The 21,585-nt window shown below is 38.2% G+C and overlaps 2 pseudogenes; one reads left to right on the top strand and one right to left on the bottom strand.

Moving 5' to 3' along the window:
* Positions 1–288: 288 nt before the first annotated feature.
* LOC140541092 (claudin-10-like) lies at positions 289–4,940 on the bottom strand (annotated as a pseudogene).
* Positions 4,941–7,362: 2,422 nt separating this feature from the next.
* Positions 7,363–11,649, top strand: LOC140539991 (claudin-10-like; annotated as a pseudogene).
* The last annotated feature ends 9,936 nt before the right edge of the window (positions 11,650–21,585 follow it).

Here is a 21,585-nt window from a genome sequence, read left to right as displayed (position 1 = left end):
ACATATACGAAGCGGTCCAACGCCTCCCGTAACACGTCGTTGATAAGATGCTGGAAAACTGCTGGGGCATTCATAAGGCCGAAAGGCATGACGCGATACTCATAATGCCCTGTAGGGGTGATGAAAGCGGTTTTCCACTCATCCCCCTGTCGTATGCGGACCAGGTTGTAGGCACTGCGTAGGTCCAGTTTGGTAAAGACTGATGCCTGCTGCAGTGCCTTAAAGGCCGTCGACATGAGGGGGAGGGGATAGCGGTCTTTCACAGTGATCACGTTTAGGCCTCGATAATCAATGCATGGGCGGAGTCCGCCATCTTTCTTCCCCACAAAGAAGAAACCAGCCCCAGCGGGGGATGAGGATGGACGTATGAAACCCGGACTCCAGTGCCTCCTTAATGTAGGAGTCCATGGCAGAACGTTCCGGGGGAGAAATTGCAAACAGGCGCCCCCTCGGGGGAGTAGTCCCCAGTAGGAGATCTATGGCACAGTCATAAGGCCTGTGAGGGGGCAGGATTTGCGATTCCTCCTTACGGAACACAGCACAGAGATCCCAGTACACCTCAGGAACCCTGTCCAGATGAGGAATGACTGACTCTGGCTTAGGGTCTCTCTGAGGGGGTCCTTCCTTGTGACCCAGACAGGCCCCCTGACAATGTGGCCCCCAAGCATAGACTGAGCGGGTTGTCCAATCTATTCGTGGGTTGTGGAGTTCCAACCAGGGGTAGCCCAGCACCAACTGTTGACACCAAAGATTATGAAATTGTTCTCAATAGAAAATCTTATAGGAATCAAAGGATCTGCCCTCACCTGGTTCAGATCCTATCTGAATGATCAGCATCAGTATATCAGTATTTAAATATCTAATGCTCCTATCACACTAGAGTAAAATATGGCATTCCACAAAGATTAATACTGAGCCCATTACTCTTTACACTTGATGTTTTACCACTGGGAATCCGTAATCCGTAATAATCCGTAAACACGGTATTAACTTTCACTGTTATGCCGATGATGCCAAAATTTACTTATCAGCTAAACTTAACGAGGACCTGTGTCTCAACAAAATAACAGACTGTATTAAAGAATTTAAAAACTGGATGACACTCAATTTTCTTTTACTTAATTCTGATAAAACAGAGGTCCTTCTACTTGGTCCTAATATAGATAAAAATATAAATAATAATACTGTGGTAAACATAGATGGTCACTTAGTTGTACCCTGTAAAACAGTGAGAAACGTAACATTGCTTAACTCTGCAGCATACTATCCCAGGGTGATGCTGAGAAGCTGGTGCAAACATTCATAACCTTAAGGCTGGACTATTACAATGCGCTGTTGGCTAAAAGTCCAGGTAAATTGCTTCATAAGCTCCAGCTTGTTCAGAATGCCACTGCCAAGGTTCTAACTAGAGCAATGAAATTATCATATTAGTCCAATTCTTTCATCCTTACACTGGTTACTCATTAAATTTCATATAGGTTTTAAACGACTTCTTCTAACATATAAGAGAGAGATATAGGAGGCACTTTTCATCAAACTAGTTTTGACAGGTCGTCTCGACCAATCAGATCATGCCACGTCATCAAACCATGCCCCCTGTACACCCCTCCCTCGACCAATCAAAAGCGTGCATTTTCCCCGGAAGTCCCGCCTTCTGGATATCCCTCCTTCCGGAAGTCCCGCCTAGTGTATTGCCGTCCAATCGGATAGCTGGGGCACTTTTCATCAAACTTATCTAACAGGTCCCTTCTGACATCTGTTACCCCACCCCCCACCCCACCCCACCCCTATGCCCATGTGTATGTGTGTGTGTGTAAACAAGGGAAGCCTAGCAGGGGGTCAAAAGGTCCGAACCTAGACCATGATTCAGCAAAATATAGATATCCCTTCGGACATCTGTTACCTGAGTAACATCTGAGTTGATCAGAGATCTATAGACTTTTATTTATGAGTCAATCACGTATTACACGCAATGATTCGGTAACATCATTTAAAAAAGGCGCCCAATCAGGTGACCGAGATACATACGATCGAGCAAATCAGAGTATGCAACGTCATAAGTCTCCACCCATTCATTTAACAGGCTCTGTAGGCCGAAGGATTTAAAGGGTCAGTGTTTGTGCGGCGGTTAGGGTTAGAAGATAGCCGTAATAATCATGGCTTCTGTCACAGATGCACCCAAAAAAATACGGCCGATCTTAGCAAGAACAAAAATGCGCTTGAAAGACACAGACACGATTTATGCATGGCGTTTGTCTAACGGCTATTATTTCGGGTTCTATTTTGATCAAGAAAATGACAGAGTTGTGTTGTACAGCCGGCCGACATCAAGTTTTGCGGATGCCTCTGAGCGTTTTTCCTTGCAACGCGATGAATGGCATCCTTCCAAAAGACATTTTGGTTGTATGTATACTTATATTAAATTTAGATATTCGGATTGCAAAGTGATATTGTGAATCCTTTCTGTCACAGGTCATCAATAGCATTTTGTCATCATTATGACCTGCTACATCTTGTTGCCTGTGGATATTGTACATTCATTATTCAAATATTGCACAGGGCTTACCTGGAGTGGAGTCCCTCTTTTCCAGAGAAGTAACACATAACAGCACTTCCAGCTATAATCAGAGATGACCCTCCCCAGCCTATGAACACTGCTGCACCTATTTCAAATCTGAAGAATGAACAAAATCTTCAGCCCTCACCACTCCATGTGCAGTGTTTTTAAGAACGGAGAGGAGATGAGGTAATGATGTTAAGCAAAAATGTCATGATACAAAACAAAAAAGTTGAGAGAGAAATGTGTAGGAAGGAAAGGAGATTTGGGCAAATTCTCTCTCTCCCAAACCTTAATTACTTCATAACTTTATAACTACCAACAAAAACAACCTGTTATTTTACTGTGTTTTAGTGAGCAAACAAACATTGTGGTTTTTATGCATTCCTAAATGACAAATGTAAAAGGATACAAGCTAGACAAAGCATTGAATGGAGGATCCAGTGTTTACAAAGTTTGATGTTTTGGCAACAGTTTCTACTTTTTGGTTCTTAAAACATTGTATTGACATCATAGTTAAAATGCCAAAGCACTTTGTGAAGTTAAATTAATAACAACTGCTTCTGAGCTCTTCTGAAATGTTGAATTGTGGATGTAGCTGTAGTATGCCTATGATGAACACTTAAAAAGTTACATGCTGCCTGGAAAAAAGTGACCGATCTAGAAGATGTGTCATTGGAACTCAATAAGATGTTTTTACATAAAAATTTAATTTTATCAAGCTAATATCAGCATAAAAATTTATACAATTATAGACTTTACTATTCTAAGAATAAACTATTGGAAATATGGAGTAGCGTGTAAATGTATGGGCACCCCTAGTCAAAATATTGTTGTTTACTGTGAATTGTTCACAGTAACAACTGATCTTCAAAAAGCATAATTTACAGATAAAAATCTTCAACATTTTAAGGAATGTTTTTGTACAAATTTTGTTTTGTACAAATATAAAGTGAAAAAAAATAGCACCATGAAAAAAGTTTTACACTTTTTTACAAAGGAATCTTTGGAGGTGTTCCTAAGTATAGACCATGCAAGGTGTCCAAACTTTTGTATCAGGCCCTTTTACCTTTTAGAAATGATAAAATTAAAACTAATCTAAAGCTTAAATAAAGAAATTACAATTTGTTTAACTTTCATCACTGTGCACAGACATTAATCAGGTGAACTCAAACATGTACATGCCACTGTATAGAAAATAAAAAAAACATTATAAGCTTATAATGTATAAGCTTATAAACTTATAGTTAATAGTTCACCCGCAGACAAACTACATGCTTAAAACATCAACATTTACCTCAAACCTTCAGTTCTTATGCAGTTCTGAATAGACCTGCTTATGTGTTTTCTAAACAAGTAGATCACATAAAAAAAATAATAAAAAATACAGAAAAACTAAAAAGAAAATTCTTTGCTTATTGACTGCATTAGATTTTTGGTCAAACAATCACAATCAGGCCCAGATTAGATTTAATAGATTATTTAACAACTATCAATAACTGATGAGCAGTTTCAGGTTCAAGGGTGTTTATTAATGATAAGCCTGCTAAAGCGTAAGTGTGGGTGTTTTAAACGTATATATATATAAATGAGGGGAAATCAAAGTAAATGCAATTATGTTTTAATGGCATTAGTATATGTCTTGAACATCACTTTTCAATCGACTTTAAATTTATTTCAAGAAAAGTAAAAATTTAATTTTCTGTGTGAAAGCATGTTCACCACATCTAAAAATAGCTTACTTCTGTGGCTTGTAGTTTGGATCCACATATTGCACCTGTTTTTTATGCTCCACCAGGAGTACAGTATCATACCACTGAACCCTGTGGCACAAAAAGCATTGCATCATTTCTGGAATTATTTTACTATGAATTGAACAAGAATGAAGTTTGAAGGCATCGTACCTAATGCCATATAGGTCAGGGCAGCTGCAAAAGTTACCCTGGCATTGGCAAGTTCAGAACCTCCAATCTTAGTATATTTCATTCCAATTAAAGCAAGCACAGCTCCCCAGAATCCCAGGATTACAGAGACAATAGCCAGGGCACGGCACACATGCAAGAAAACTTAAGAGACAGTGGTGAACTAGTTGCTGAACTTCACTACACTGTCTAATTCAATCTAAAAACATCTGAAATTGGTGGTCAAACTGTATACTGTTTTTTACCTGGCAGTGCTATCATGGATGGGTAATATTTGCAGTCGGACACACCAGTGGTGTAAGAAACACAGTCCATCCACAGATTGGAAAAATATTTGACAGTGGTAACAACGGCTTCTCCCACCATTACTCAGTTGGCAGAGTAGAACAGTTCAGTAACCAGCCACAAAGACAACAAATGAAGCAACCAATCTCCATATACATAATTTCTGTGTGATTCATTTTTTCAAGTCTTATAGTACAATTAAAACAGCAGATATAGGTAATAGTTTATGTAATAAAAAAAAAAGAATTGTGCACAAACTGCTATCAAGGCTCAGATTTAAAAAAGACACAAATAGCCAAAACTGAACTCCTCATTCACAGTTTTAAACAGTAAGCAGTTGATTTTGCACCATAAGCAGCTTCTTATTGTTGGAGGGGCTCTAAGTTACTATACCTGAGCTCATAATTCTAATGGGGGCAGTTTCTCTAATTACAATTTACTATGTGAAAAGACATTACTCTTATAGCACAGCCTGTCATAAGGGCTGAAGCTGTGACTAAAAACAGCCTAAAGATTCTGTATCTTGTCCTTTCCCAAAGCCTCAGCTCTTTAAAATAAACTAGCAAATACTGATGATCCTACTACATAGTAGTACATAAAATACAAAACAGTAAAATACCTGCTGCTTATATTGTAGTTGTTTCTCAGCTCTCATCAGACTGAAAGCAGTACATGAAATGTGCCATGATATCTTTCCTTTGTTAAAGCCATACATTTACAAATTTGAATATTTTGTGTATTACACAAAACTGAAACTTATTTCTAGCAAATTGTCTAAATATTGCATGATTCTCGCAAACAGTCATGACAGCTGGCATGTAATGTGAATGCTAGCTAGTCAGTAAAATTCTGGTGAAAAAAAAAAAGATCTAAACTTTACATTTTCAATATATAGAAGGAAGATCATTTTTTATAGTTCACCTTTTGGGCTAAACCATGTTTATTAATGGTAGCATGTTCCTGGATATTTTTTTTATAATAATGAGATGGAATAATGAAAAAACAAACTACTTAATACTTTTAATACACAGTCATTGCATGTATAATACATGCTGTATAATACATGAAGAATACATGAATGTACACATGAAGGTGTACATTAGGTCTGGCTCTCTATGATTAACGTAAATTTCAATCTTTCTGAGTAATTTTGTTCATTCTATATTAGTTATTGTCCACCATAAAGAATGTTAATAACTATTTGAACAAAGCACTTAGGTGTCAGGTCTGTGTTGCCGCGCCCACCCCGAGGGCGGTCCCGAGCCACGGACCACAGGCTTCATGTTCAAGGACTTTTACGTTGACACCCGATTCCTGTTATCATGATTTGGGTCACCTGAGAGCTGGGGTACAAAAGGGGAGCAAACGCCTAGGTCTGGGCCGAGAATTACTCTTGCGACACCAAGCGTTATGTTGGCCTCACATTCATGAGACTTCTAGGAGAGTCTACGGGTTTCGGTAGTGTATGCTCTATCGGAGCTGTTTCACGTTCAGAAGGAGTTCGCTGTCTGGTTCACTGGTTGGTCGCCAGTGAGATTCGGCATCCGGTTGCCTTGCACTCTAGTCACGTAAGTTTATCAGCACCTGACGAGCGTGGTTTGGGTTCCTGTATCTGGCTCCCCCCCTCCGTTAGGTTGGCCCAGCCTTGCTTTGCTCCCTGGCTGCCTACCAGCCTCAGGTGGCCTTCAGGTTTTGCCCGCATTGGTTTGTCACGTTTGTCTTGTTTATCCCTCTCTGTTATTGCTGCACTCTTGTGTTTTCCCCTGTTTATTTGATTAAAACGTTATCATGCATCGCACCGTCCCTGCGAGTGTTCACCCGTCCATGTCTAGCTTAGCCAGCATGACAGAATTCTCGGCCTTAAACCCCCGAACAGCGGGGATGGGTGCCCTGAATCTGGCTGCTCGCGCCCAAGGACGAGTCTTGGGGCAGCAGTACCACACTCCGCTGAGTGTCTGAGACCGCTGGTCGCCTGGTCGCCAACTAGTGGGTGACATCCAAGGGCTCATGGAGCCGTTTTTTTCTCCCCGTCATATCCCTAGTCCGTATCCGATGGACATTCCGGATACGTATTCTGGTGATCCGGAGCTCGTTCGTATTTCAGTGCTCGGTTTATTTAAGTTGTCAAGGAACCAGCACTGACCAGGCGAAGGTCGCCTTCTTCGTATCCCGTCTCGCCGGAGAAGCTCTGGATTGGGCCAGCACCACCTGGGAGGAGCTGAGCATGAAGCCCATCTCGGAGTACCTGAGGCACTTTAAGACAGTGTTTCAGCGTCCCCGAGGGGGGCTCACGCCGGACGACCTGCTGCTGTGGCTGGAGCAGGGTGACAAGTCGGTAGGCCACTATGCGCTGGAGTTCCACTCCCTTGCCGCGCGTAGTGGGTGGAGTCACGCCACGCTTGTCGGCGTGTTCCGCAACGGGCTGGCTCCCCGTATGCAGCAAGAGTTGGCGTGCCGAGGTGAGGCGCTTGAGCTGGACGAGCTCATAGCACTCGCCATCAGGCTCGACCAGCTCCCGTCTCTCCTCCATCAGGCCCCAGGGTGCTGGGGGGGCAGGTGTTGGTGAAGCAGGGCTAACCCATTTCGTAGTCCCTAGCCATGTCGCGGTCTCTAGCCATGTCACGGTCCCTAGCCATGTCGTCCTGCCTACCACCACCTCAGTCAGCGAACCTATGGAGGTGGGCGTGTGCCACCTCACGCCCTGGTTCGTGCCCTCCGAAGCCAAGCCTGCGGAGGCGAGGGACCCCCGTCCACGCGGTCAGGTGGTGGCTGGGTTCCCATGGGCGTGGGGGCCGGGCGCAGCGCTTCATGGTCTGGGAGGGGTGTGGTCCCGAGGTGCGCTCCTGGGTACCGGCCGATCAGGGTGTTGGCCCCGCACGACGGCGGGTTCTTCACGGGCATAGCCCGAGTAGGCCGGTCCCTGGGCTACGTGGTCACCCCCGGGATGGCCGCCTCTCCACTGGTGCTGTGCCCTTGCGTCTTTGGCTGTCACTCCCAGCACGCCTGGCTGGCGTGGTACTTTCATGGTGATTCATGCTCCGCAGGTTACTGGCCGGCAACCGGGGTGTCCCCGAGGGCGGTCCCGAGCCGCGGACCACAGGCTTCATGTTCAAGGACTTTTACGTTGACACCCGATTCCTGTTATCATGTTCTGATTTGGGTCACCTGAGAGCTGGGGTACAAAGGGGAGCAAACGCCTAGGTCTGGGCCGAGAATTACTCTTGCGACGCCAAGCATTATGGTGGCCTTACGTTCATGAGACTTCTAGGAGAGTCTACGGGTTTCGGTAGTGTATGCTCTATCGGAGCTGTTGTATGTTGTATACAGGATGTTGTATAAATTTGTAGAGTGACATTTAAGATGTAGGTGTTGGTGATCATCCAACATCCTGAATTAGCAACGCTTCTGTAACTGGATGCAGTCAAAGTCTAGCAACAGTTACAGTTACTCTACCTCTTTTTAATACCTTTTCAGAATACATTTTAGAAAAAAACAATGAATAAGCAGGTGTCTGAATACTTTGTCCATATAGTGTATCTTCTATTTGTATTGGGTGTGGTTTAAATATATGGGTGCTATTAAATATTATGTGTTATATTTGACTCATAATTCAGTTTTTTTTTTTTACTTTACTTATGAATCAAATAAATGGTGAGTAATTATTGATGTGATGACATTGAATGCCAAACCTGTTAATATTCTAAATGTCCATACAGTGTTGTGTGTGTGTGTGTGTGTGTGTGTGTGTGTGTGTACATTCCTGCAATAATCAATATGATTATGTCGTTGCATGCATGTGTGTATTAGTGTCCTTTTCCCCAGGACATATGGGCTAAGATACCTGTAGATTGCTGCAAGATAGTTGTCAAGCTATGTTCCCAACTAAAGAACAATATTTCTGCCAAAGGAAGTTGTGCAAAGTACCAATGATGTATGTGACAAAGGGGTTGAATAATTTTGTCAATGAGGAAATTTGTTGGTATGTTAGAAAAAATATTGTTGTAATTGGTATATTATACAGGTCCTTATTTGATCTGATTGTGAATAAGATAAAAAATTTTGTCTTGTCAAACTTGCTAAAACACTTTACTGCAGAGGGGTTGAATAATTTTAAACACAACTGTATATATGGCATTTCCAGTACATATATTTCTCAAATAGAAATAGATGACACATTATTTCGCTGATGACTTACTTGCAAAAGTCCAGTAATGCACACACATCTGATCACAATCCGATAACCAATTTCACAGTTAGAGTAAACACTGTCAAGCTGACACATTATAGAAAATTATCTAACAACCAAAGATTACAGCATGTTTGTAATTTCAATAGTTCAAAAATAGTTCTAAAAGTATGTTTAACAAAATTTTACACCAACCCCCAGACACACATGCAAGATCAGGAGTACACACACAGGCAGAGTAGGTGATCTTACAATAGGATGCATACTCACCATATACTTACTAAAAGAATATCAACATGTTTGCCATTCAAAGTCATTAAATTAGTTTCTATTTAAGAGTGTATACATACAAAGAAACACACGGCCCAGGTGCTTAAACTCACCATGTTGGCATCTAATACACACATGCATGCAAGGACATAATCATATTGATTATTGCAGGAATGTACACACACACACACACACACACACACAAACACTGTATGGACATTTAGAATATTAACAGGTTTGGCATTCAATGTCATCACATCAATAATTACTCACCATTTATTTGATTCATAAGTAAAGTAAAAAAAAAACTGAATTATGAGTCAAATATAACACAATATTCAATAGCACCAATATATTCAAACCACACCCAATACAAATACAAGATACACTATATGGACAAAGTATTCAGACACCTGCTTATTCGTTGTTTTTTTCTAAAATGTATTCTGAAAAGGTATTAAAAAGAGGTAGAGTAACTGTAACTGTTGTTAGACTTTGACTGCATCCAGTTACAGAAGCGTTGCTAATTCAGGATGTTGGATGATCACCAACACCTACATTTTAAATGTCACTCTACAAATTTATACAACATCCTGCATTTAAAAAAATTAATTTAAGCCCAAGAGAATGACCGTTCTATACATTATGCTCATTCTGTGACCTATTCTATTTTTAAATGATGTTCACAGATCAAACCTAAGTGCTGAGAGTCTTTAGATTCTGTTTGTTCAAATAGTTATTAACATTCTTTATGGTGGACAATAACTAATATAGAATTAACAAAATTGAAGAGATTGAAGAGATTCAAGATTGAAATTTACGTTAATCATAGAGACCTAATGTATACCTTCATGTGTTGTGGCATGTATTATACAGCATGTATTATACATGCAATGACTGTGTATTAAAAGTATTAAGTAGTTTGTTTTTTCATTATTCCATCTCATTATTATAAAAAAAATATCCAGGAACATGCTACCATTAATAAACATGGTTTAGCCCAAAAGGTGAACTATAAAAAAGGATCTTCCTTCTATATATTGAAAATGTAAAGTTAGACACTTGGGGGTAAGAAAAAAGGCCCCTGAGAATATTATTGGCTTAGATCTTTTTTTTTTTTTTTCACCAGAATTTTACTGACTAGCTAGCATTCACATTACATGCCAGCTGTCATGACTGTTTGCGAGAATCAATTTGCTAGAAATGAGTTTTGTGTTCAGTTTTGTGTAATACACAAAATATTCAAATTTGTAAATGTATGGCTTTAACAAAGGAAAGATATCATGGCACATTTCATGTACTGCTTTCAGTCTGATGAGAGCTGAGAAACAACTACAATATAAGCATCAGGTATTTTACTGTTTTGTTTTTAATGCACTACTATGTAAATAAGGATCATCAGTATTTGCTAGTTTATTTTAAAGAGCTGAGGCTTTGGGAAAGGACAAGATACAGAATCTTTAGGCTGTTTTTGGTCGCAGCTTCAGCCCTTATGACAGGCTGTGCTATAAGAGTAATGTCTTTTCACATAGTAAATGGTAATTAGAGAAACTGCCCCCATTAGAATTATGAGCTCAGGTATAGTAACTTAGAGCCCCCCCCCAACAATAAGAAGCTGCTTATGGTGCAAAACCAACTGCTTACTGTGTAAAACTGTGAATGAGGAGTTCAGTTTTGGCTATTTGTGTCTTTTTTAAATCTGAGCCTTGATAGCAGTTTGTGCACAATTTTTATTACATAAACTATTACCTATATCTGCTGTTTTAATTGTACTACAAGACAAAATTAATCACACAGAAATGATGTATATGGAGATTGGTTGCTTCATTTGTTGTCTTTGTGGCTGGTTACTGAACTGTTCTACTCTGCCCACTGAGTACTGGTGGGAGAAGCCGTTGTTACCACTGTCAAATATTTTTCCAATCTGTGGATGGACTGTGTTTCTTACACTACTGGTGTGTCCGACTGCAAATATTACCCATCCATGATAGCACTGCCAGGTAAAAAACAGTATACAGTTTGACCACCAATGTCAGATGTTTTTAGATTGAATTAGACAGTGTAGTGAAGTTCAGCAACTAGTTCACCACTGTCTCTTAAGTTTTCTTGCATGTGTGCCGTGCCCTGGCTATTGTCTCTGTAATCCTGGGATTCTGGGGAGCTGTGCTTGCTTTAATTGGAATGAAATATACTAAGATTGGAGGTTCTGAACTTGCCAATGCCAGGGTAACTTTTGCAGCTGCCCTGACCTATATGGCATTAGGTACGATGCCTTCAAACTTCATTCTTGTTCAATTCATAGTAAAATAATTCCAGAAATGATGCAATGCTTTTTGTGCCACAGGGTTCAGTGGTATGATACTGTACTCCTGGTGGAGCATAAAACACAGGTGCAATATGTGGATCCAAACTACAAGCCACAGAAGTAAGCTATTTTTAGATGTGGTGAACATGCTTTCACACAGAAAATTAAATTTTTACTTTTCTTGAAATAAATTTAAAGTCGATTGAAAAGTGATGTTCAAGACATATACTAATGCCATTAAAACATAATTGCATTTACTTTGATTTCCCCTCATTTTATATATATATATATATATATATATATATATATATATATATATATATATATACACGTTTAAATCACCCACACTTACGCTTTAGCAGGCTTATCATTAATAAACACCCTTGAACCTAAAACTGCTCATCAGTTATTGATAGTTGTTAAATAATCTATTAAATCAAATCTGGGCCTGACAGATGTCAGAAGGGACCTGTCAGATAAGTTTGATGAAAAGTGCCCCAGCTATCCAATTGGACGGCAATACACTAGGCGGGATTTCCGGAAGGAGGGATATCCAGAAGGCGGGACTTCCGGGGTAAATGCACGCTTTTGATTGGTCGAGGGGGCATGGCTTGATGACGTGGCATGATCTAATTGGTCGAGACGACCTCTCAAAACTAGTTGAAACTGATGAAAAGTGCCTCCTATATCTCTCTCTCATATAAATCTCTCAATAGTCTGGCCCCACATTATCTGCAGGAACTTCTTATGCTTTACAGTCCTCCATGTACACTCCACTCACAACATTATCAGTCTCACGTATTAGAAAAAACAATGCAGGAGGAAGAGCGTTCTTTTATAAAGCCCCCCAACTTTAGAACAACCTCCCTGATAATATACAGGAAACAGACACACTCTCAGTCTTTAAATCTAAATCAAAACATTCCTCTTTACACAAGCTTTCAGCTAATTCATCTGTGTTCTGTCCTGCTCTGATTTACATTTCACCACTGTTCTGTCTCACTCTGATTGCAGGCTTTTTATTACTATTATTGTGGTTGTCTCACTAACTAATTCTGCTACATGTCACTCACCCTCTCCCCCCTGTCCCACTACTCAGCAGAGTTCCAACACAACCATTCTAACCTCTCTCTCTCTTTTGCATGTGCTGAGATGCTGTGCTGTCCAGTCTGGTGGCCATATTCCGGAATCACGCCTGTCCCTCTACGAAGCACAGCTTTTGACACAAGTTGTAGAAGTTATATAGAAGTATATATAGAAGTTTTTTGGTCTGTACTGTCAGGGTCAGCAAATAGAGTAGATGTGTATATTTCTTCTGTGTTTTGCCTTTTGAGCTCTAGTAGTGACACAGACTGAGAAAACAGCAGAAAACTCCCTATGTAATGAATCCTCCTCATCAGGTAGGGAAGGGTTAGGTTTGGGAGAGCCTTAGGGTTTCCAATCCAAGAATAACAAAAGCGGTGCTTTTTGTTTAATATCTGTCTCAACCCGACACGTCCTTAAAATCATGGCCACTACAACAAGCACCAACATGTATCAACACCAGACCCAGCTATATATGAGGAATCAGTCACAATAGTTGCTTTCTAATAGTCTTAGGTGCTCTGGGCTTTCTACGATCCATGCTTTGGCTTGAAGCGGCTGGCCTAGAGAAGGGACACTGAAAACACTGTAGCAGGAGGCGGAAGCATGATAGTGGAGTGGAAGTTCAAACTGCTTTTGAACGTTTGCTCCCTGTTGAACAAACTGATCTATTTCTGAATCCTTCAGGCTACCCATTGTGACTGAGCTGAGTCTTGCATTTGCACATCTATCAGGACACTTTCTGCTAAATACTGTATACATAAAAATTCATAAACGTTCTCTCCTACCTCAGTAACTGCTCTGTTTATATATTTTTTAAGCTGACGTACAGCTGCATATATCTGTGTTGTATCACATTACAGCACGTTACATACTTCTGCACCTTATCCCCACCACACACATTTAGTACTGAGTGTTGCGTCAGCATTGCATTGTCTTGTCTGTTTACTGTGCTTAATGTCGTTATTAATCTTATTTATTGTATTGTCCTGATTCCATGTTTGCTTATTTATGTTTGCAGTTTATCTATCTGTACTGTATTGTTTCTGTTCCATGTATGTAATTTCACTTCACTGTGTATTTAGTTTAATGACAATAAAAGTCTCGATTAGTGGTGTATGTCAATCATAATCATCAGACAGCATTTTAACACCAATAACACTTGGACTTGGATGAACAGAAACTCTTTTTTCAGTGATAGAAGCGCCAACCTAAAAACTGTCCAATATAATGTATACAGATGAGCATATTTGTTCAAGCTTTTATGCAAAGTAGATATTGTAGCAATTCCATTTTGAGAAGCATGTTATTTTGGAAAAAAGCAATTTCTGAGAGTAGGTTTTCCTACTTCTTTACACAGTTAAACACTAATGTACAGCGTTTTATCAACTTCTCCATGGTGAGAAAAGAACTTCTTCTCAGTGAGAAAAGAACCACTTGTAAACAAATCTTCCCAAACGAGCATGCTTGGTCAGATTCTCATTCAAAGCAGATTTTAGATCAAGAGAAGGTGTCAGAAATCCGGCGTACAGGAGGCAGATTCAGGAGTCAGGACACTGGATCTTCAGTGTTGATGAGTTTATTGATACACACAGAGATGTACAACTCGATCGGTCACGGTCAACCCAGTCTGGTTAGGGATATTTTGAGAGAACCTGAGAGAAAATATGGTCTTTTCTAACATTACTTTCATGTGGTTTCAACTTGTTATCAAATGGTTATCTTAATCCTTTGTTCTCACCTTTTGTTACCCTTCGCCTGCCGGCCTAAAGTGGTCACTCTAATAACCCCCAAAAGGTGACAACAATCAAGTGAGCATACCGATGACCTTTGATGTGTGATAACCCTCAACCCCCCCCTCAACTTCACCCACCTCCTACCCCTCTTTAAAGTGATAACTATGACCCCCTATTGTTGATACTCCAAGTGACCTATCCTTCATCCCCCTCCTACCCCTCCTTAAGCTCCTCTTCATCAACCTTTCTCCTCCCACAATTTCCAATGTATATAAGGCCCTCTCAAAAAACCCCTAATCAGACTGGGTTGACCGTGACCGATCGAGTTGTACATCTCTGTGTGTACCAATAAACTCATCAACACTGAAGATCCAGTCTCCTGACTCCTGAATCTGTCTCCTGGACGCCGGATTTCTAACAAACCTTATATACTTTGGTAACTTTTTTTAGTTTTCTCAATGAAAGAAGCACGATTACAACACATATAAACCATTTTAAGCAAACAAGGACCCTTGGTTGCAAATTTATTAAAAGTAGGTATTAATGTAATTCTGTAGAGAAAAAACAAGTTCAAATGTTGAAAAAGTCATTCCTGAGAGTTGGGGAAGTGTTTCTATAACAATACTGTTTCATTTAGCGAAAAACTATTGTTGAGAGTTTTATTGATCTCTCCATGGGCAGAAACGCGTTTTCTCAATGAAAGAAGCACGATTACAACACATATAAACCATTTTAAGCAAACAAGCACCCTTGGTTGCAAATTTATTAAAAGTAGGTATTAATGTAATTCTGTAGAGAAAAAAACAAGTTCAAATGTTGAAAAAGTCATTCCTGAGAGTTGGGGAAGTGTTTCTATAACAATACTGTTTCATTTAGCGAAAAACTATTGTTGAGAGTTTTATTGATCTCTCCATGGGCAGAAACGCGTTTTCTCAATGAAAGAAGCACGATTACAACACATATAAACCATTTTAAGCAAACAAGGACCCTTGGTTGCAAATTTATTAAAAGTAGGTATTAATGTAATTCTGTAGAGAAAAAACAAGTTCAAATGTTGAAAAAGTCATTCCTGAGAGTTGGGGAAGTGTTTCTATAACAATACTGTTTCATTTAGCGAAAAACTATTGTTGAGAGTTTTATTGATCTCTCCATGGGCAGAAACGCGTTTTCTCAATGAAAGAAGCACGATTACAACACATATAAACCATTTTAAGCAAACAAGCACCCTTGGTTGCAAATTTATTAAAAGTAGGTATTAATGTAATTCTGTAGAGAAAAAAACAAGTTCAAATGTTGAAAAAGTCATTCCTGAGAGTTGGGGAAGTGTTTCTATAACAATACTGTTTCATTTAGCGAAAAACTATTGTTGAGAGTTTTATTGATCTCTCCATGGGCAGAAACGCGTTTTCTCAATGAAAGAAGCACGATTACAACACATATAAACCATTTTAAGCAAACAAGCACCCTTGGTTGCAAATTTATTAAAAGTAGGTATTAATGTAATTCTGTAGAGAGAAAACAAGTTCAAATGTTGAAAAAGTCATTCCTGAGAGTTGGGGAAGTGTTTCTATAACAATACTGTTTCATTTAGCGAAAAACTATTGTTGAGAGTTTTATTGAGCTCTCCATGGGCAGAAACGCGATTTCTCAATGAAAGAAGCACGATTACAACACATCTAAACCATTCCAAACAAATTAGCACCCTTGGTTGCAAGTTTATTAAAAGTAGGTAACAATGTAATTCTGTAGAGAAAAAACAAGTTCAAATGTTGAAAAAGTCATTCCTGAGAGTTGGGGAAGTGTTTCTATAACAATACTGCTTCAGTTAGAGAAAAACTAATGTTGAGAGTTTTATTGAGTTCTCCATGGGCAGAAACGCATTTTCTCAATGAAAGAAGCACGATTACAACATATATAAACCATTCCAAACAAACTAGCACCATTGGTTGCAAGTTTATTAAAAGTAGGTAATAATGTAATTCTGTAGAGAAAAAACAAGTTCAAATGTTGAAAAAGTCATTCCTGAGAGTTGTGGAAGTGTTTCTATAACAATACTGTTTCATTTAGCGAAAAACTATTGTTGAGAGTTTTATTGAGCTCTCCATGGGCAGAAACGCGTTTTCTCAATGAAAGAAGCACGATTACAACACATATAAACCATTCCAAACAAACTAGCACCCTTGGTTGCAAGTTTATTAAAAGTAGGTAATAATGTAATTCTGTAGAGAAAAAACAAGTTCAAATGTTGAAAAAGTCATTCCTGAGAGTTGGGGAAGTGTTTCTATAACAATACTGTTTCATTTAGCGAAAAACTATTGTTGAGAGTTTTATTGAGCTCTCCATGGGCAGAAACGCGATTTCTCAATGAAAGAAGCATGATTACAACACATCTAAACCATTCCAAACAAATTTGCATCCTTGGTTGCAAGTTTATTAAAAGTAGGTAATAATGTAATTCTGTAGAGAAAAAACAAGTTCAAATGTTGAAAAAGTCATTCCTGAGAGTTGGGGAAGTGTTTCTATAACAATACTGCTTCAGTTAGAGAAAAACTATTGTTGAGAGTTTTATTGAGCTCTCCATGGGCAGAAACGCGTTTTCTCAATGAAAGAAGCACGATTACAACACATATAAACCATTTTAAGCAAACAAGCACCCTTGGTTGCAAATTTATTAAAAGTAGGTAACAATGTAATTCTGTAGAGAAAAAACAAGTTCAAATGTTGAAAAAGTCATTCCTGAGAGTTGGGGAAGTGTTTCTATAACAATACTGCTTCAGTTAGAGAAAAACTATTGTTGAGAGTTTTATTGAGCTCTCCATGGGCAGAAACGCGTTTTCTCAATGAAAGAAGCACGATTACATCACATATAAACCATTCCAAACAAATTAGCACCCTTGGTTGCAAGTAGGTAATAATGTAATTCTGTAGAGAAAAAACAAGTTCAAATGTTGAAAAAGTCATTCCTGAGAGTTGGGGAAGTGTTTCTATAACAATACTGTTTCATTTAGCGAAAAACTATTGTTGAGAGTTTTATTGATCTCTCCATGGGCAGAAACGCGTTTTCTCAATGAAAGAAGCACGATTACAACACATATAAACCATTTTAAGCAAACAAGGACCCTTGGTTGCAAATTTATTAAAAGTAGGTATTAATGTAATTCTGTAGAGAAAAAACAAGTTCAAATGTTGAAAAAGTCATTCCTGAGAGTTGGGGAAGTGTTTCTATAACAATACTGTTTCATTTAGCGAAAAACTATTGTTGAGAGTTTTATTGATCTCTCCATGGGCAGAAACGCGTTTTCTCAATGAAAGAAGCACGATTACAACACATATAAACCATTTTAAGCAAACAAGCACCCTTGGTTGCAAATTTATTAAAAGTAGGTATTAATGTAATTCTGTAGAGAAAAAAACAAGTTCAAATGTTGAAAAAGTCATTCCTGAGAGTTGGGGAAGTGTTTCTATAACAATACTGTTTCATTTAGCGAAAAACTATTGTTGAGAGTTTTATTGATCTCTCCATGGGCAGAAACGCGTTTTCTCAATGAAAGAAGCACGATTACAACACATATAAACCATTTTAAGCAAACAAGCACCCTTGGTTGCAAATTTATTAAAAGTAGGTATTAATGTAATTCTGTAGAGAGAAAACAAGTTCAAATGTTGAAAATGTCATTCCTGAGAGTTGGGGAAGTGTTTCTATAACAATACTGTTTCATTTAGCGAAAAACTATTGTTGAGAGTTTTATTGAGCTCTCCATGGGCAGAAACGCGTTTTCTCAATGAAAGAAGCACGATTACAACACATCTAAACCATTCCAAACAAATTAGCACCCTTGGTTGCAAGTTTATTAAAAGTAGGTAACAATGTAATTCTGTAGAGAAAAAACAAGTTCAAATGTTGAAAAAGTCATTCCTGAGAGTTGGGGAAGTGTTTCTATAACAATACTGCTTCAGTTAGAGAAAAACTAATGTTGAGAGTTTTATTGAGTTCTCCATGGGCAGAAACGCATTTTCTCAATGAAAGAAGCACGATTACAACATATATAAACCATTCCAAACAAACTAGCACCCTTGGTTGCAAGTTTATTAAAAGTAGGTAATAATGTAATTCTGTAGAGAAAAAACAAGTTCAAATGTTGAAAATGTCATTCCTGAGAGTTGTGGAAGTGTTTCTATAACAATACTGTTTCATTTAGCGAAAAACTATTGTTGAGAGTTTTATTGAGCTCTCCATGGGCAGAAACGCGTTTTCTCAATGAAAGAAGCACGATTACAACACATATAAACCATTCCAAACAAACTAGCACCCTTGGTTGCAAGTTTATTAAAAGTAGGTAATAATGTAATTCTGTAGAGAAAAAACAAGTTCAAATGTTGAAAAAGTCATTCCTGAGAGTTGGGGAAGTGTTTCTATAACAATACTGTTTCATTTAGCGAAAAACTATTGTTGAGAGTTTTATTGAGCTCTCCATGGGCAGAAACGCGATTTCTCAATGAAAGAAGCACGATTACAACACATCTAAACCATTCCAAACAAATTTGCATCCTTGGTTGCAAGTTTATTAAAAGTAGGTAATAATGTAATTCTGTAGAGAAAAAACAAGTTCAAATGTTGAAAAAGTCATTCCTGAGAGTTGGGGAAGTGTTTCTATAACAATACTGCTTCAGTTAGAGAAAAACTATTGTTGAGAGTTTTATTGAGCTCTCCATGGGCAGAAACGCGTTTTCTCAATGAAAGAAGCACGATTACAACACATATAAACCATTTTAAGCAAACAAGCACCCTTGGTTGCAAATTTATTAAAAGTAGGTAACAATGTAATTCTGTAGAGAAAAAACAAGTTCAAATGTTGAAAAAGTCATTCCTGAGAGTTGGGGAAGTGTTTCTATAACAATACTGCTTCAGTTAGAGAAAAACTATTGTTGAGAGTTTTATTGAGCTCTCCATGGGCAGAAACGCGTTTTCTCAATGAAAGAAGCACGATTACAACACATATAAACCATTTTAAGCAAACAAGGACCCTTGGTTGCAAATTTATTAAAAGTAGGTATTAATGTAATTCTGTAGAGAAAAAACAAGTTCAAATGTTGAAAAAGTCATTCCTGAGAGTTGGGGAAGTGTTTCTATAACAATACTGTTTCATTTAGCGAAAAACTATTGTTGAGAGTTTTATTGATCTCTCCATGGGCAGAAACGCGTTTTCTCAATGAAAGAAGCACGATTACAACACATATAAACCATTTTAAGCAAACAAGCACCCTTGGTTGCAAATTTATTAAAAGTAGGTATTAATGTAATTCTGTAGAGAAAAAAACAAGTTCAAATGTTGAAAAAGTCATTCCTGAGAGTTGGGGAAGTGTTTCTATAACAATACTGTTTCATTTAGCGAAAAACTATTGTTGAGAGTTTTATTGAGCTCTCCATGGGCAGAAACGCGTTTTCTCAATGAAAGAAGCACGATTACAACACATATAAACCATTTTAAGCAAACAAGCACCCTTGGTTGCAAATTTATTAAAAGTAGGTATTAATGTAATTCTGTAGAGAGAAAACAAGTTCAAATGTTGAAAATGTCATTCCTGAGAGTTGGGGAAGTGTTTCTATAACAATACTGTTTCATTTAGCGAAAAACTATTGTTGAGAGTTTTATTGAGCTCTCCATGGGCAGAAACGCGTTTTCTCAATGAAAGAAGCACGATTACAACACATCTAAACCATTCCAAACAAATTAGCACCCTTGGTTGCAAGTTTATTAAAAGTAGGTAACAATGTAATTCTGTAGAGAAAAAACAAGTTCAAATGTTGAAAAAGTCATTCCTGAGAGTTGGGGAAGTGTTTCTATAACAATACTGCTTCAGTCAGAGAAAAACTAATGTTGAGAGTTTTATTGAGTTCGCCATGGGCAGAAACGCGTTTTCTCAATGAAAGAAGCACGATTACAACATATATAAACCATTTTAAGCAAACAAGCACCCTTGGTTGCAAATTTATTAAAAGTAGGTAATAATGTAATTCTGTAGAGAGAAAACAAGTTCAAATGTTGAAAAAGTCATTCCTGAGAGTTGGGGAAGTGTTTCTATAACAATACTGTTTCATTTAGCGAAAAACTATTGTTGAGAGTTTTATTGAGCTCTCCATGGGCAGAAACGCGATTTCTCAATGAAAGAAGCACGATTACAACACATCTAAACCATTCCAAACAAATTAGCACCCTTGGTTGCAAGTTTATTAAAAGTAGGTAACAATGTAATTCTGTAGAGAAAAAACAAGTTCAAATGTTGAAAAAGTCATTCCTGAGAGTTGGGGAAGTGTTTCTATAACAATACTGCTTCAGTTATAGAAAAACTAATGTTGAGAGTTTTACTGAGTTCTCCATGGGCAGAAACGCGTTTTCTCAATGAAAGAAGCACGATTACAACACATATAAACCATTTTAAGCAAACAAGCACCCTTGGTTGCAAATTTATTAAAAGTAGGTATTAATGGAATTCTTTAGAGAAAAAACAAGTTCAAATGTTGAAAAAGTCATTCCTGAGAGTTGGGGAAGTGTTTCTATAATACCACTGCTTCATTTAGAGAAAAACTAATGTTGAGAGTTTTATTGAGCTCTCCATGGGCAGAAACGCGTTTTCTCAATGAAAGAAGCACGATTACATCACATATAAACCATTCCAAACAAATTAGCACCCATGGTTGCAAGTAAGTAATAATGTAATTCTGTAGAGAAAAAACAAGTTCAAATTTTGAAAAAGTCATTCCTGAGAGTTGGGGAAGTGTTTCTATAACAATACTGTTTCATTTAGCGAAAAACTATTGTTGAGAGTTTTATTGATCTCTCCATGGGCAGAAACGCGTTTTCTCAATGAAAGAAGCACGATTACAACACATATAAACCATTTTAAGCAAACAAGGACCCTTGGTTGCAAATTTATTAAAAGTAGGTATTAATGTAATTCTGTAGAGAAAAAACAAGTTCAAATGTTGAAAAAGTCATTCCTGAGAGTTGGGGAAGTGTTTCTATAACAATACTGTTTCATTTAGCGAAAAACTATTGTTGAGAGTTTTATTGATCTCTCCATGGGCAGAAACGCGTTTTCTCAATGAAAGAAGCACGATTACAACACATATAAACCATTTTAAGCAAACAAGCACCCTTGGTTGCAAATTTATTAAAAGTAGGTATTAATGTAATTCTGTAGAGAAAAAAACAAGTTCAAATGTTGAAAAAGTCATTCCT

The sequence above is a fragment of the Salminus brasiliensis genome, chromosome 1 (genome assembly GCF_030463535.1).
Source record: "Salminus brasiliensis chromosome 1, fSalBra1.hap2, whole genome shotgun sequence".
NCBI classification, from domain to species: Eukaryota; Metazoa; Chordata; class Actinopteri; order Characiformes; family Bryconidae; genus Salminus; species Salminus brasiliensis.
Note: the sequence above shows the minus strand (reverse complement) of the source record. Positions and strands in the feature narration are given on the sequence as shown.